Source organism: Miniopterus natalensis, chromosome 12 (genome assembly GCF_054644295.1).
Source record: "Miniopterus natalensis isolate mMinNat1 chromosome 12, mMinNat1.hap1, whole genome shotgun sequence".
Lineage (NCBI taxonomy): Eukaryota > Metazoa > Chordata > Mammalia > Chiroptera > Miniopteridae > Miniopterus > Miniopterus natalensis.
Genome location: NC_142092.1, coordinates 25,108,382 through 25,127,402, shown reverse-complemented (window position 1 = coordinate 25,127,402; position 19,021 = coordinate 25,108,382). Strand labels below are relative to the sequence as shown.

The 19,021-nt window shown below is 32.6% G+C and overlaps 1 long non-coding RNA gene and 1 pseudogene across 3 annotated transcripts in view; one reads left to right on the top strand and one right to left on the bottom strand.

Moving 5' to 3' along the window:
* The window catches only part of LOC107545436 (uncharacterized), a 284,522-nt gene that overhangs the window by 95,294 nt on the left and 170,207 nt on the right, over positions 1–19,021 (bottom strand). For all 3 annotated transcript variants that reach the window (XR_001604023.2, XR_001604024.2, XR_015715437.1), the window contains exon 3: positions 8,557–8,664. This is a non-coding gene — a long non-coding RNA (uncharacterized LOC107545436). The remainder of the gene's footprint in view (positions 1–8,556; positions 8,665–19,021) is intronic.
* LOC148091800 (cytochrome c oxidase subunit 6C pseudogene) lies at positions 18,468–18,713 on the top strand (annotated as a pseudogene).

Here is a 19,021-nt window from a genome sequence, read left to right as displayed (position 1 = left end):
AAGTTAGATAAAAGGCTTAAGCAGAAATTTTACAAATGATAATATGAAAGTATTCAATAAAATATAAAAAGGTATACTCAACTTTGACATCAGTGAAATGCAACTAGCACCACGATATATCACTATTTACTCACCAAAATTGTTACTGTTAAAACAAAAGGCAGAATATTGACTAGGGAGTGGATCAAACAAAACTCATTTATTGCTAATGAGAGTATCAATTGATAAAAAAAAAAAAACACTGAAAAAAATCCTCTAAAGCTAAGTAAACATATGTTCTATGGCCTTCATATTCCTACACGCAAAAACTGAATGATTGTCACAAATCTGTCAATGAGTACAAGATGCCAGGCACAAAAGAGTACATATTTTTTAGTCTAAGTACTTAGGTTTTAGAACAGGAAAGCAAATGATGGTATGAGGAGTTAGGTAGGATACTATCTATTCTAGAGGTGTGAGATAATATGTGGAAAAAAGAGGGGACTGCTGAGATGTTAGTAATAGCAGTTTTGATCTGGGTGCCAGTATTCACTTTGTGAAAATTAATTAACAAAAACACATTTGTACCCTTTTTTGCATATATATGTGTGTGTGTGTGTGTGTGTGTGTATTGTGATCTAGCATATGACATATACTATGCCAGAATGTCTAGAAGAATAATTATCAAATCTTATTATATATAAAAAAAAAAATCTCAGTAACATGTTTTTTGATTTTTAAAATCTGGAAGGTACTTGGGTGCCTAATAATTAGTCTAAACACAGCAATGACCATTTATTCTCAGATTAAATTTGATTTGTAAGTGCATGTTCAAATACTTTACTAACACATTTACTTGGAAAAAACAAATCATTATTCTTTGTATGAAAGGAGTATTTTGGATGCTTATGGGATAGTGAAATATTTTAGCAATGACGAAGAATTCATCCATCTTAGTTTCTTGGTTATGAATGTTATAAACCCAGGACTGTCATCACCTCTAGCTCTATCCAGCTTCACCTTCCATGAAGTTCACACTTGTAGCTTGTTAGATGTAAATAGCATGAAAGACACTCAGTCACAGTGTGACTAAAACCTTATCACCTCAATCATGAGGGAACTTTTTCCATCTTTATTATTTAGATGGATTTTTCCTGCACCTATAATTTCTTTTCTTTTTTTCATTTTGAATGCATACTCCTTTATCAGGCACTTAGTTCTTTCATGCAAGCTGCAAATAAATACAACATAAATCTAGTTCACATGCCAATAAGCAATAAAATACTTTTCAAATTATATTTTTGATAAAGTTTCATTTAACACAAAGAAAATGAAAGAAGAGGCTATAAGACATACCATAATATTAGAATATTAATATTCATACACAACCTTTGGTAGGTATTTCCTTTTATCTACAGTGTATAAAGAATTAGAGCTTATGCCATCCTTTGCACAGGGAAATATATTTTTGAACTTTCAAACTATTTTTTTCTTTAATATAGGCCACAAATCTTTTTTTCTAAAAACTAGGCAATAAAAAAAAAACAGAAAAGGTTCTTATCAGCAAAAGTAACACTTGTGCTAAATTATTCATGGAGATTCAAATACAATAAAGCATGTTATAAATCACCTTGCAATCAGGAACTCTAAAAGGTAAAGTCTCAAACATAGGTTTTACTATAACAATGACAACATTAGACAGAGATGGTTTTCTTTATTCAGTTTTACTTGTATTTCTCCATATTCTAAGAAAGGTCTAAAGAAGGGCAATTAACAAACAGAGAACCTCTCAGCTGTCATGTCCTTACAGATATAGTACAAAATCATAGCTAAAAGCCACAAGTTATATTTTTGAGATAGAAAACAATACAATACAAGGAAACAAACTGTGTAATGGAGTAAGCAACTCTGCCATGCTGAGTAGGTACTTCAATTGCTAGTCCCCATTTTACTCATCTGTAAAGACAGGTAGATGATGATAACTCTCACATGTTAGGGGCAGGATACAATTATATATACAATAAAATCCTTTAACCACAGTTCCTGACACAAACTATTTCCTAAATATTAGTATTAATATAGTATTAGGATATGATGCTGTAATAATTTTGCTATTAATTTTAGAATTTGTAGTCCCTCTTCCATTCATCAAAACACATAGACAGTTTTTCCCATTTTCAACGCTCTAACATGTTATCTGCCATTATCACTCTGACCTAGCTCTCACTTAAACTTCAGTGATTCTTGACTGTATTTTTACGTGTTGATTTATAGATTGCTATTTTATTACACGTTAAAATCATCACTAAAAGTCTACTTTGATGCTCAAATTGTCCAAGAGTTGGCCAGTAAGAGCACGTTCAAGCCTATTCCCGTGTCCTTTGGACATGTTCCTGTTATTATTTGAGCACTTTGTGGCTTTCAAGTTCAAAAAGATGCCCCATGTTCATCTAGTACTTCAACCTGTCAGCCATGGAATCCATCATTTTTCGGAGAGGATTTTGTCCCTTTTAAATGATCTTTAGAAGCCAAGCTGTAGATGCTAGATATAGTCATCACTATGGTGGTGACACTACTTCTAAATTCTATTAGTGGACAGAACTGTACATACACATGCAGATATTTGCATCTATAGATTTTTCTGTATGTATCCACATATTTTAAAAAACATGAGTTCACACCTACCCTCCCAATTACAGTCCAGTATCATAGGTTTTCATCTTGTTTTCTCTATTTTCACACTTGTAATATCTTTCTTTGAGAGCGATATACTTAGATATCAATAATGTTTTTATTTACTTTTTAAATATGTTTTTATTGATTTCCGAGAGAGGAAGGGAGAGGGAGAGACAGAAACATCCATGATGAGAGATTCACTGATTGGCTGCCTCCTGCAAGGCCCCCACTGGAGATCCAGCCCTCAATCAGGGCATGTGCCCTGACTGGGAACTGAACCACGATCTCCTGGATCATACGTCAATGCTCGACATCTGAGCCATGCTGGCCGGGCTCAATAACCTTTTTATATACATTTATATACATACATACATTTACACATTTGACCAATCTCCCTGTGAATCTACATTCTCCATCACCAACACAACCACCCTGATTAGGCTACAACTCACCCCACCGAGTGGATTTCCTCTTCAGTCTGCTTGGGCAATGACCCCTTTTCTGGACCATCCCCAGATGCTCTGATAAGTCCTCTGGGTGGATTCCCCCCTCACCCTGCTTAAGTTCTAACGCCCTGTTCCCAGCCATAAGCCCCCTCATCCTGCACTTCTGGCTCATGATGTTCATTTTCTTCTGCCCATCTAATGTCTTTATGTCTGAATTGGTCAGGAAGAGATGAGATGGGAAGAGAAGAGAGAAATGAGTAAAAGGAAATGGGAACCGGAGAAAAGAAGTGATAGCGACTATAGTTTTGATAACAAATAGAGGATGGAAAACATTTCCAATGTGATATATACACAGAGACACTATTTATATTAACTCATCTCAAGACTGTTATTTAAATATATGTCATCGGCTACCACACATATTATACAAAATGTCAGTTTTGTGTTCTCAGTTTGATACTTCTAAAACCTTATGTCTCATTAACTTGCTTTGTAGAGTTTTGAATCTCTTGTTGAATCAGTAATTAATAAGTATAATATTACATTAATGATCCTTTTTGAAAATGTCTGGTCTGTCACCTTATTAAGAAAGGTATTGAACTAACTCTTCATAAAGGACAGGAAGGGTGTGGTTCAGAAGATGAGAAGTTAGGCTGTCTCCTGGCTAACGCAAAGCTCAGAGATCATGACTCAAAATCAACTTTAATATGACTTCCTCTTAGACTCAGTTTTAGGAACCAATTACCACCCACCTAAAAGATAAAGACTTTACTTTTTACCCCAAAGCTACATGGATTGAATTCTAGTATTTTAATATATAAAGGTTTCTTATTTCTTTTTAAATGGACATTTATTATGAAAACAGGATATACTTGTAAAGGGGTCTCTGATACGATATCACATCTTTCTAGCTGACAGGTCTGTACTACTTACATACTACAAAAAAAAAATTGTTTCTTCATCTAACCTAACCCAAGACATATAACTCTCTGAAGTTCTTTAAATATTTTTTGTGTGCTTAGCAATATCAACTAAAAGCTGGAAAAACTCTAATTACCTGGTTTAAATTACTTAAAGTAATTTCTTGATGATATTCTGAACCTTAATTTCATAGTACATCTTGCAAGAAAGTAATTGTGCAATTAATAATTCATTTATTACTCCTAATATAAAATAAAATTTCCTTTTATTAATAAAATAATGTGTTTCTTCTAGCAGCTTAAAGTACATAATGATAATATATGGGTATATTGTTGGATAAAACAGCAAAATTGTCTCCTTAGTTAAAAAATTGTTAGAATAATGAAATCTATTTGCTACTTTCTTTGCATAGATATAAAAATAAAATATATAGATTGACTACTATAACCACTGACCTTGATTTTGGGGAAAAAATCATTTTATTTTATTTTTTGATATAATAAATTTTGTTCATTCAAGTACTCATTAAGAGAATAAAAAAGAAAGCCACAGCGGGACCACTTGTTTATAACACATACATCTAACAATTAACTAGTATTAATAAGGAATGTCTAACTATCAATAGTTTTAAAAAAACTACCTTAAAGATTTATATACACATCTTACAAAAGAGGAAAATAAAATTTCTAATAAACTTTAATAACTGTTTCATCACCAAACTTAGCAGTGAAGTGCAAATCGAAACCATACTGAAATACCACCATATACTTACAAGAAGGATTACAATTTTTTAACATCTTTATTATTATTTCTTGACAATCATGTGGAACAACTATAACTATCAAATAATTCTGATGGCAATGTGCATTGATATCATTTGGGGGGAAACTAGTAGTATCTACAAAAGCTTTAATTATCCTATGATTAAAAAATCAGTCCTAGCAAAGTAGATATGAGTATTCTAAGCAACACTCTTCAAACACCCAGAACTAGAAACAACCCATATCTTCATCAACACTGCACTGAATCAATAAATTTATATAATTATATTTATATAATTATATAGTATGTATATAATTATATATTTATATATATGACACACATATATAGATATATGTATAAATGGATAAATGACATATATTAATATATATAAACATATATACCAGCTATTATATATGAACTGATAGAGATATAAATACAGATATATGATCAATGAATGCCATACAGCAATGGGAATGAAAAAGATAATGCTACACACAAAAAAAATTGATGAATATCAAAAAACTTCATGTTAAGGGAAAAAAATCAGACATTAAAATTTTAAAAAGCAAATCTATGACGACAAAAGTCATAGTATTTTGCTTTAGGGAATAGTGACTGTATGGGACAAGAGGAAAACTTTGAGGGTATTGGAAATATTCTATATACTGAACTGGCTGCTGGTTAGAGAGATTTGTTTATTTGATTTGTGAAAATTTGAGCTGTAAGCATGATATATTCAACAAAACATTACATCTAAATTTTCCCATCACAGTTTTCTAAATTATATGATTCTAGGCTTAGTGTCTTTCACTAGTGTAGTCCCGACCATGAGTAGTACTATAAAAAGTGTCCTACAGATAATTGAACCAAACTCCACTGCAAAAAACTATAGATAAGGTCTTGAAATATTAGATAACTGGTACATATCGAGGCAAGGAACAAGTCTAAGAACCTAAACTCAAATTTAAGCCTCCTACTTCCTGAGCTCATTCTACTTAATTAGGGAATTTATTCATTCAACAATGTTCTGGGGTTTTTTAATTTAATACCTTTACTTCTATTATTTACTAAAGTTCTTGTACTTCCCACCACACATTGCCCACTGTCTAATGATGATTTATTCCTCTATTTTAAGAAATAAATTATATGAATTATATATGTCAAGCTGCCTTATTTCATTTTTTCCTTATTTACTGCATAAATATAAGATTATTGCAGCAAAACCTCATGGTCATCTACTATAAACATTGAGCTTTATGAACCTTGACATATGCTAAGCACCTTCCAGATAGCACTTGCTATGTTACCCACTCTCTCCCGACAGGTACTTGAAGTGTTTAATTCAAGGAGAATTTGTCATAGTTCATGTTCTCACTTGATACAGCCCTTTATATAAAAAGTCATATTGTTACAAAATAGTATGGAGCCAAGAGTAAAGCACAAATTGTCAAAGACTTCCACTCTGATTATTTAACGGTCCTCCTCAGACATTTAGGCTACCTAACAAACTGAAGTTTCCTTTGCCTTTTCCAGCATGAGATCACAAATTAAGTGTTCTGTGGTTTTGCATACTTATGCTGCTACACACATACAGGAAACTTGATATTGCTGCTGTGCATAAGCTCTGTAGAAAACTTAAAGAATGGAATATGAATATGTTTGACAACTGAACTCAATGTTTATGTCTCTGCAAGCTTCTGGGTACAGTGACAAGAGCAAGCCAGCAAGAGGGGAGCAGAGACCAAAATGATAATTCCAAATAAATCGTGTTATGTTATAGACTGTTTGTATTCCCTCAAAACTCATATATTGAAACCCTACCCCCCAGTGTGGTGGTCTTAGGGGTGAGACATTTGGAAGGGAATTTGGATTAGATGAGATCATGGGGGTGGGGCCATCATGATGGAATTAGTTCCCTTGTAAGATAAGACAAAAAAAGAGTTTGCTTCCTTCCTCTGCTCTTTGCCATGTAAGGATTGTGTGAGAAAAAAGGCCATGTACAAACTAAGAAGACGCTCTCCCAGACACCAGATCTGCTGACACCTTGATCTTGAACATTCCAGCCCCCATAACTGTGAGAAATATGTTTATTGTTTAAACCACCCTGTCGATGGGAATTTGTTATAGCAGCTTGACAAAGAAACTGAAAAGAAACATCTCATCTGAAATGAATTCTATCAGCTGTTATTTCATAAATTGAACATAGCCTGAACTTGTTCTCAACCTAAAAACATATACCCTATTCAGGGCTTGTTGGACTTAATTTCTTCTTTTAAAATTGTTTCCCAATGCTCTTATCCAATTAACACCTTGGACATATAAGAACCCTTAAACAGTTTATTGACATTTACCGCTGGCCCTCCAGGCATCTGAAACCTTCTATAGTTAGAGAAATGGCTACTTGCATCCAAGGTGTGACAGGCAAAAGAATAAATTCTGGGGTGTTGCTGAAACTGTACAAAGGATTGAAAACATATTACTCTATATCCAGAGGAAGAGAATTATCTCCAAAGAAATGCTCTTGTCAGCAGTGAATCAAATAAATGCTTTGCCTTACTGAACTCAGACGAAAAGAGATTTTTAAAAGTATCAACATGAACCTACCATTTAGCTGAATAAATAATAAAAGTGCTTGTCCCCTCTCCTTTAATTCTATTTTCAACAATGAGAATATCACCCAATTTACAGCTCTTTGGACTTGATGAGTTTGTGAAATGCAGATGAATCCATGAAGTTAGAAAATAGCATTATAAAACTTGCTTCAGCTTATAAATTGATTCTGTCTGACACCAAAAACTTAACTGAAGATGATGCTGGGAATAGCCTGTTATTTAAAACTTCCTAATAAAATAATGTTGGTCATTTCTATACCCTTCTAGAATATTTTACTTTATCTGATTTTATTTTATTTTATTAGTATATAATCCCATTTAATACTTTCCTAGTTTTAGATTATATATTTACTTTGTCCAATCTAATGTTGATCTTGTGTTCCCTGTATTTTTAATGAAATTTGCCATAAATTTGTCAATTTTTTAAAAGACAGAGTTATGTGTGTATTATTTAAACTAATATTTTTTCTACTTAATACATTTTTATTTACTTTTAAAAGTTTATCATTCTTCTATATGATTAATTTCTACACATAGAAGCATGGAAAACTCAACTCATAGGAACTGAATACAATGATGGTTGCCAGAGGCAGGAGGTAGAAAAAACATGAGCAGATTTTGGTCAAATGACCAAATTTTAGTTATAAGATGAGTAATTTCTGCAGATCTACTGTACAGCATGCTGAGTATAGTTAATAATACTGAATTGCACCTTTAAAATTTGCTAAAGGAGTGAATCTTAAGATATTTTTTATCAAAAAAAAGTTCATGATGTGATGTGATGTGATGGGTATGTTCATCAGCTTGATTGTGCTAATCATTTCATAATGTATACATGCATCAAATCCCACGTGGTGCACTTTAAATATAGTACATACATTTTATGTGTCAATTATACCTCAATAAAGCTGCAGGGGGGGAAAGGAACTAAAATTCAAAGTGTTTAAATTCAGTTGATTTCCCTCAACATTTTCATTGTTTCAGACCCAGAATGCAAGATTCTCAAAAAGATTTCCCTTAATATTTTTCTTCTCACCTACATGATTTAGAAAAAACGATCATTACTGAGGGATTATTTTTATACTGACATTTTAGAGACACATTTCTTGCATAATTTGGATAACAGCCTTTTCTCCTTATTAAAGAGGGAATTCACTTACTGTGCTATGCAAATGCTCCGTGCAGTTAGCATCAAAAGTCTTAGATGGCAATGGCACTGTGGTTCACAACCAACGACAGGATGGAGATATTCTGTTCAGAGTCAAAGTCTGTAAAACATGCAGAGGGGACAAAAATGATGGGAAGTGTCATCGTATCTTTCCTCCTTAAATACATTCTCCAGTGTTTCTGCTTATTTTTTATTTTGTTTTTAACATATCCACAACTGCCTTCTTCGTACACGGCACTACATTACACAGCATTTAATTTTTCTTTTGTAAAAAATATAACTTGAGCCCTAGCCAGTTTTGTTCAGTGGTTAGAGCGTTGGCCAGCAGCCTGAAGCATCCCGGGTTCGATTCCAGCCAAGGGCACATGTTGGTTGCGGCCTTGATCCCCAGCCCTGACTGGGGCTAGTGCAGGAGGCAACCAATTGATGTGTCTGTCTCACACAGATGTTTCTCTTTCTCTCTCTCCCTCTTCCACTCTCTCTAAAAAGCAATGGAAAAAATATCCTCTGGTGAGGATTTAAATAAATAGATAAATAAATAAATAAATAAATAAATAAATAATAAATAAATAAAATAAAACAAAACTCAAGTGTCAAAGAGTTAAATGTTGGACTCAAGGCAGTCACTAGCTTGAAGTAAGATGGACAAAATTTATCACCAGGGTTTTATGATTCCCCAAGCTGTACTATCCACATGAAAATGTTACTTTTTAATTTAAAAATTACTCATTATATGTTTTACTTTAATTTTTTTTTTTCATGCTAGGCTAAAATTCTCAAGGATAGGGCTATAGAGATTTTTTTCAATTACCAAAACACATTAAAGTGTCTTAATTTGAATTAAATTGCTCTTACAAAATAACTATCAGTCTATTAACTGTTCAGGATTATGCAGAGATGGAAGAGTTAATTTCAACAAATATTTCCTGAGGGCATCTTTATGGGCCAGACCCTTAGCTTGGTATCATGCAGTCTCCAAATTGAACAGGAACCTTGCTTTCAAGATGTTTACAGTCTTGTGGAAGAGATTTGTAACAATGAACTCCAATAAAAGGTAGAATTTAAAAGTGCTAAACAATTAAAAAAGTGCTAAATGACTCAAAGATTGCCAAATGACAGTAATAATGATCATTTTGACTTTTCACTCCTTGCCAAATAATCTGTAAATACATTATGAGGTAATGAGATGTCGAGAGAACAAGTAGTAGAAAAAGAAAGCACACACAATAACTTATAATATGGCTAATATAACCTCCATTTGTGTGAACAGGTCCCTAGAAAGCAAAGGGACGTGTCAACTTGAAATTGCCTCCCATGACTCTAAACTGTGATAAACAGAAACTCGGGTCCAATCTTCCAAAAGATGCCACTTAATCTTTTTTAGATTCTTACTTAAAATGAGCAGATTGATCTATTCTCTAAATTACCTTTTATAAGTTTTATTATTTTTTTCTTTTACAAATAAGGATCAACAAACTGAAGATAAATGAAGAACATGATTGTCTATATACTCATTTTGAAAGCTAATAATAATTACTAAGTGCTTTGATGCATATTTCCCAAGGACCACTTACAAAGTATTTTTATGTATGTTATCTCACTAAATTTTTACACATAGAAGCAAAACAGGTCATGAGGCTCATTGTACAGATGAAGAATTTAATTGCATATGTTAAATGAAATGATAAACATCACGCAGCTAATAAGCAGCCACAAGTCAGCTATACAAGAACCTGAGTCCAGCCTTCAAGGTTAGTTTAAAACAAAAAGACTCAAATTATTGTTCTGATTTCTAATTATTCTTTGAACTTTGATGGCATTATTCTCCAATTATCATCACGCAGTGCTATAGAATGAACAAAAAAGCCACATTCTGATAATTATCTTTTTCCCTAAAAGGAATATTCCTAACGATTTTTAATTTTTAAGGAAGTGCACTTTTCCACTTTCTTAGTAAGTGTCAGTGGAACTGTTAAAGCAGTCAAATTTGTCTCCTAAAATAGCCAACCTATGAAATGATACAAAGTCCTTTAATTGGTACCCAGAATGCAGAATAAAATTAAATCAAAAGATAAGAATTCATCTGTTGTGTGAGATTGGTGATATATAAATGTAGTCTCAGAGGATCTTCCTTTCTTATTAATTGGTCTAAATGTTACATATTAGAAATATAAAAACAAGACATTTTTCCAGTTGATGTGAAGAAATTATGCTTCTAACCTGCTCTATTCGTTAACTATCAACACATCATTGGGTCAGTTTTTAAATATGTTTTCTTGGGATAGTAAAAGTTTCTACATAGGTATTATAATTATCACACATTTTTGTGGTTGGGATACATAAGCTATTAATAATAGCACTCAGTTCAGCGAAATGTGATATTTGTTTCTCGCCTATTAATATATCTACATTATTTTATTATTGTAAATAGAAAAGATTTTTTAAATTTTTTTAAATCTTCACCCAAGGATAGGTTTATTGATTTTTAAGAGAAAGAGAAACATCGATGTGAGAGAAACATATTACTCAGTTGCTTTCCGTACACGCCCCGAGGATTATACCTGAAACCTAGGTATGTGCCTTGACAGGGAATCAAACAATCAAACCTGCAACATTTTTGTGTACAGGAGGATGTTACAACCAACTGAGCCACCAGGCCAGGGCAATTGTTTTGTATTTTTCACTTGCATTTGACATACAATATTATATTAGCTTCAGGTATACAACATAGTGATTAGATATTTATAACTTATAGAATGATCACCCCAATAGTCTAGTAAGGATAACTGAAATTCAACTTCATAGAAAATACAGGTTAAGAATTTAAACTATCCAGCTCTCTAACATGAAGATTTTACTAAGATAAAAGTAACAGGACAACTTGCATAATTTACATTTCTAATAAGTAAAAAGGAATGTCACTCTGTCTAGATGATTAAGTGGACATCAGAAAGTGCAACAGAACATGTCTCCCAATGCCCCCAATGGCCTTCTGTCTATTCAGTGATCTTAAACTACTGCAGGAGGTTTCGATCTAGTTTGTGAGCTCAGGCAATGTGATTCTGTTCAGAAAAAAACTAAAGAATGAAAGGCAACATTCTTCATGACACCTCATATTTGTGGCCCAGTTGATTTTAGGAAACATAATTCACCAAATAGTTCACAAGGCAGAGAGCCTTTGATACAGCAAAAGCTTCAATGGATCCTCTGCCATCGTACTTGACCTTGCAATTGGTTGACAGATGCATTTGAGTCTGAGTGGCACAAATCAATGAAAAGCTGTACTTAAAAAACAGTTACATCACAAAATGGAAGAGTCAAATTTCCAACCACTCCACTAGTTTGACTGTAAATGAGATTTATATTTATGAAGCATTAGCACTGTTGTTTTTTTAATGACTATCTAAATGTTTTGAACGGAGATTAAATGGCAATAAAGCATATTAAACTACAGCAAACATCTGGAAAACTCTCATCAGCAGTTTAATTGCAGTATTTCCAAGTCTGCTCACACCAGTTACAGTTATTTCAGACATATTTCAGAATAAGCACATTGTGGACTTTGCCCAATAGAATGAATATCTGCACTAAGTGAAGCATACTCATAAACTCGTAGACACAGACAACAGGGCAGTGATTACCAAAGGGAAAGTGGGGTGGGGGAAATAAAAGAGGTTAAAGGGGAGTATGGTGTTAAAAAGAGACTTGACTTGGGGTGGTGAACACACAATACAACATACAGATGATGTATTATAGAAGTGTACATCTGAGACCTATATGACTTTATTAACCAATGTCACTCCAATAAATTCAATAATTTTTTTTTTAAATGAAGCTTACTTATTTTTCAAGGTGACTCCATGTTTCCTGCCAGCAAACGTGAAAATCTTATTTCCAAAAGTAAAAATACTGGGGATAAATAGATTATCTAAACATATCTGCCTAGAAGTCAAATTATAATTCATTTTATACACTGTCATCTTACTTCCCGTTAAGCATAACTATAATAACTTATTGTCCTGTTTATAAAACTCAGTATCTTTTCATTCCCCACTCGTCTCCCAATTTAAAATGTCCTTACTCAATAATACCTCATCCTAACATTCACAGTTCTCTACGTTCTGGATCAAACTTCTCTTTTCTTGTTATCTTTCACTCTCCTCTACATACACCATCCACTGTCCCAAACACCTTTGTACTCACTATTCCTTCATGGCCCTTCTGTGCATTCAGTTGCCTTTGGTAGGAATGTCCACATCAGTGTTCAGCTACTATAGATTCAATTAACCAAACCAAATAGCATTTTCTTCACAAAGCACTCATTCCTGCTATTCCCAGCTGAATGCAATCTCTCCTTCTCTAAATTTCCATAGCATTTTACAAATCACAGATCTCAAATTGATAAGGCAGGAAAACATGGTGAATATTTTTCCTTCTTTCCTGTATTCTTCCTATATTAATTCTAGAGGCAATGTAATATGTTGATATCATGCATCTTATTTCCAGAATTTTAAACTATTTTTTAAAATAAAACAAATTTTAACATTACTAAACTCATGCCAATTTGTCATTGAATTAATATTAACTAAATATTAGCAGCTGCTAAGATATATTTACTATAAAAAATAGTTTAATCTTTGCAACCTTATGAGGTACAGGTGTATATTCACAAGCTGAGAGGGAAACTGAGACCTGAAAAAATTAAGAAACTCAATCAAGCTCATGAAAGTAGCAAGAGCTAAAGAGGCTTTCTTGTCCTTACTCAATTCTGTGATTTTAACCCCTTTACAAAACTGCCTAACCTTGTTACAAGGTTTTGGTGGTACAGTGTTGATAAAATGTTATGAGATTTGACCTGAGAGTCAGAAAAAAAAAAGGTAAATAACCAGAAATAATTCCATAGCCTAATAAACTCTACCATTGAGGATACACTTGGTGTTATCAGAGTATAATTCAGGGACAACTAGTCTCATCATAGGGAGTGATAAATATTTCACCTATTTTGAAAGTGGGGGTATGTGGGTAGGGAAGGCAGCTTGGCATTTTTTTTACAGTAGAAAATTCCTAAACTCACAAAAAAATGTTAAACATTATTTTAAATCATACTATCTTTAAGGGCAATGCCATGTTTCTATTTTAGAATCTAAGCCTTTTTTGATTCATCATAAAACATAGCATGATAAAATACTTTGTTGATTGGGTTGTTAGAAGAAGTGATGAGTAAATAAATGAGACAATAAACTAATAAATGAATCGCTGAACAAGTGAGAAAGATACTGCCTAAAAACAACATCTTTGCAAAGAATATCCAAGAACATCAAAGAATGGAGGTAGAACCATTGTTTCTCTAGGTATGTCTCACATGTTTAACTTGGCCGTCTCCATGTTGAGAAAATGAAAGCATTCTTGTATTTTGCAAGACAGCCATTTTTCCATTACTTTTTCCGATTCAATTAACTACTTAATCCAGAAAAGGGTGAAAAATTGGAAATAAAAGAGAAAAATTAAAAAGTCATTAAATTCAAGGAATATTGCCCACCTATCTCTTCCTATTTAGTTTGTAATCACACAAAATGAAGGTACAGCACTGTCATTTATACTTTGCAATCAAGTGCCAAATACAGGGTTATAATTCCATTTTAGTGGAATATGTTTCATTATTCACCTTATTTAATAAACTGTCACTTGAAAGGGGATCAGATAGGCTTTTTACAATGAATCAAAGAACTGCTCTGAATTTCTCCTTTATTATGCATGCTACATTCGAAGCTAATGAAGCATAACCTCTGAGCCGATACTTTTATAGATGAAAGAGACATCATGTCACATCTTCTAGTTATTTCATCAGCTACTCCTTGCCAATACAAAACACACTGATTGCTCTGCACTTTATTTTTGACATTTGATGGGCATTCTTGTTGCAACTCGTCTAATGGTTTCCTACCATATGCATAGTTTAGGTATGAACCAGGAAGGAAACTACTAGGAAACATAATCTCTGATATCAGGGGTACATTTAATTTAAGAAGTGTAGTGGAGATGCTCATGATTATTCTGTTTTACAGAATTTGATATGCCTGGCCCCTAGAGCAAATATTGCCTTGAAATAGTATTTTTAAGAAGTATAATATCACCTAATATTATTTTCACGAGGTTTTGTTACTTATGAAAAAATCTAGAAAATTGGTTCAGGTAAAGCCATATAATCTTCCCTGTGAATGGGACTGCTTCATTAATAAAGGGCATCAAAAGGAATAATTCATCACTGGAGAAATGGTTTCATTACAATACTACTACTCAATGCCACTAACTAACAGTCAATTCAATGAGTATTGAAATATAAGTATAAGCTATATTTGATCAATAGCACAATATAGGGAGAAATACTTTATGAATGAAGTGTGTGAATATACGTAACACAAAATAGGTTTTTATATAATGTTTAGTGGCTTTTTAAACCTTTAAAAAATGGTAATGTGAAATATAACTTTTAAAAAATTGGCTCCCCAAATAAAATTTCAAGAGTGTAGTTATTTTCAAAATAATAGAGTCTTACTATTATGAGCAGAAATACAGCTTTCCCTCATTAGAACAGGAAATCAGTTGTGTACACAGGCAGAGATTCACACAGATAACTTAAAAAACCCAGGGCTTTTATTTTATCATATAACTTGCATCTTTATAAGGGATGGCTAGTTTCTTACTAAATAAATCTTACTTGTTTCAAACACAGTCTTATATCTGGAAGTGAAGAAAAGTATTTGAAGCAGGACATTATGTACACATTACCATAGGGGGCAGTGTCATGAGTTAGCACAATTAAAACCGAGGTGATAAAGCTATGGTAAAACTAGAGCAACTAATTGGAAAATTGCCCTGCAGATGCATGATAACAAAATTATTGGAAATATGCATAACAACAAGTTATTTTAAGTCAGTGACAGCAAAATAAATAGAGAACAAACACCCTCAATGTACAAAACCTACGTAAAGCCTCTCTTACTAGAGGCAACACCTGCCAAATATATTTACAGTTAAAATGACTACACAAGAAGAAATGAAATGAATATGTATAATTTACTCAACAACTAAAAATTAGACTCCAAATTTGACATTTTTACATATATGGGACGTTGCGGAGTTTTACAATTTGTTTTAAGGAAGGTAAAATATGAAAAGTAAAAATTATTTTTCAACAAGATAAATATTACCTATTACAATTAAAAATTAACTGTCTATTCTTTCAACTATAGCTATGCTGATCAATATACACTGTGTAAGTCACTGGTCACTACTGTGTTTAATACAGTCTTATTGATGCTGTAGTATACAACTAAATTAATTTTCATCTTTAAGTCCCAAGAAACAATCTGGCCCAGTCTCTGCATGAAACTGGCCTGTTCCTAAATATGTCATTGTCAAGTGTACAACATTCGAACCAGAAGAAGCTCATTCTATTCTTAGGTCACCCATTTTGGGTCAGTTTCCTCATTTGTAAAATAAAGTATCTAACCAACACCAGAACTCTAAACTTTAGTAATCCAAAATAATCTAATGCTACTAACGCTATTACTCATTTTTAAAGATTATTCGATCAGAAATCCAAATAGTCAAAATGTGAATGTATGTATGTTTTTAGTATCCAACACAATCATACCAATTACAGCTCTCCTTAGGTATAAAAAAAATTATTTATTGCTGAAATAAGCCTAGTTATTCCTCTTCTGGTATCATATAATTGAAAATATACCTACGTTTATGCTTTATGTTTTCCAAATTATATAAAGCTATGTCATGGTCATCCTTTGACCTTCACTAGGATAAACAATTATAATGTAGTAAAATTTTATATCAAGCTTCAATTTCAATTTCTCTGTAAGAATCCCTTTGTTAACCCTTTCTGACTCATAAAATTTCTGGGAACTTGATCTCAACAGGAGTATTATTTTCAAAATTGTTCATAATCATATTACCTTAGTATATTCAACATGATATCAATCAGATATTTAAAAAGATCATAACACTGATTATGTGCCTATGAATTTTTTAATACCCAAGTTCAGGCTTTCATAATCATTTCACAACATCCTTGACTGTGTAGGTATGACCCTTTACAAAAATTATTTATCCATGTCTTCCTAGAATATATATTACAACAGGTAGATTAATATGATGAGAATTACGTGGTTAAGCGTGTAGTTTCAAAAACAAAACCAAAATTTAGTTAAACTGCTTATTGCTTTACATATATATATGTGTGTGTGTGTGCATATATACATATATATGCACACACACACAAATACTTTCTCTCCCTTTAATATTAAATATATTGCAGTAGAATCTGCTGCATTTGGTTTTCATGAGAATCACATGTATTAAAAATATGAAGTACCTAAAATAGTGTCTGGGAACATGATTATTGTTCTTTAAATTAATATTATATTTTCATTATACAAATATTCCTTTATATCAAATATTTATAACATAATATTAATTATATATGGTCATCATTGTATACCAAATTTATCTTACTTGATATTTCTTTATGATATAGTATATAACATATATTATAGGTGTAATAATATACATTAAATTATTTTATAGAAATCATATAAAGAAATAATATAAACCTGAGAAAAAAATTATTTATATTTAAAAGATTCCATTTGATATGTGTAAATGTATCCAAATCTTTATTTCACGTTACAGGTATTTACAAAATGAAGTTAAGCTTTTTTCAAGTTTTTATTATATTCATATTAAAAATTTCATCAAGTGGAAATACGTGTTCTCCACAGGTACTAGAAGAACTTGGAGGCCCTGTCCATAATAAGAGATTATCAAAGATTACTTCTTTTGACCTATCTATAGGGCAAACTTCTGTTTCCTAAATGTCTGCACTTCTTATCACCCTGCAATGAGCCTCTGAAGCCCCCCAGGTGCGTTCCCTCATCCCTGGCTCAGGATCTTATATACCTCAATCCCCCTTTCTGTCTCTGAACCTCTCCTGCATGTGGTGTCTCTGACTCTCTCATGTATGCACGGTTCCCATACATAAAGTGCGTATTAAATTTGGTTATTTTCTCTTGCTAATCTTCTTCATGTCTAGTTTATTATTAGATCAGCCAAAAGAACCTTGAGAGTAGAGGAAAGTTTGCTACTCCCCCGCACTACTATAAACTTTTATTGTTCAATAAGTTTGAATCTGAAACAAGATTGTAGATAGATTCATCATCATACCTCTGGTTTATCAATAAGTTACATTTCTGTTACATTATTTTAAGACATGCTTCATTGCTTCTAAGTTTTTGTGCAATTACAAAACAGCATACACAGAATTTGACATAAAGAAACATGTTCCAATCCTATATCTATAACAAATCAATGCAATATGCAATTCAACAAACAGGTTTTAAATATCTGCTCTAAACCAGATACTTCCCTAAGTGCTAGGGACAGATATTTGGCAAATAAACCTTGAAGATTTCAAAGTCTTTTAAAAGAGACAAAAGAGTGGGACATTACATTTTCTATAAGATACAGAGATAGCAGATCTTACTGATGAAATCTATCAGAGGGTATGTTTTGGATCTATATGCAATCTTGTGTTGCTGGACTATAAACATAACTAATGGTTCCTATAATGTCCTACAAGGCCTTATCCAATTTGGCTTTTGGAAGATCCAGTAGAAGTCATCTTCTGGCCAAAAGAAGAAAAGCAATTGAAGTAATTTAAGATAAGCAATATGGGAATAGCCTGAGACAGAGATTATACTGGTTTGGGAGACAATGCTTTCATCCATTAAAGAGTATAAAAGGAAGGAAAGAAGTACATATAAAAGGTGGCCTCAGGTTCATTTCTCCATCAGGAAGGACGCTGGTGTTGAGGAGAATATAACTACCATGTCTTCCGATGCTCTGACAAAACCTCAGATGCATCACCTTCTGGCCAAGCACCTGTGATTTCATATTGTTGGAATCATCATTGTATCCCTGGGGGTTGTGGCTTTTTTTAAGTCTGCTGTGGCTTTCTATAAGTTTGCTGTGGCTGAACCAAGAAAGAAAGCATATGCAGATTTCTACAGAAATTATGATTCCATGAAAGATTTTGAGATGAGGAAGGCTAGTATCTTTCAGAGTGCAAAGTGACCTTGGAATGTAAAAAATTTCTTTGGATTGAATTCCATGGAAGTTTGTCACTGATATGTGTTCCTGAACTACGAAACATGAATATTTGAGGTAATGAATAGTATCTCTTGATAAAAATAAACAATTAAGAAATACCAAAATTGAAAATGAAAATAAAATAAGCAGCTTTCTACAAGTTTGGAAGAGATAAATCAGAAACTATAATAAGATTTGATAATGATTACATGTGAAAAGCCAGATTATATTATATGGGAAGCAAAATCAAGATTCTAACATATCTCAACATATCAAATATCATCCTAAGAAAA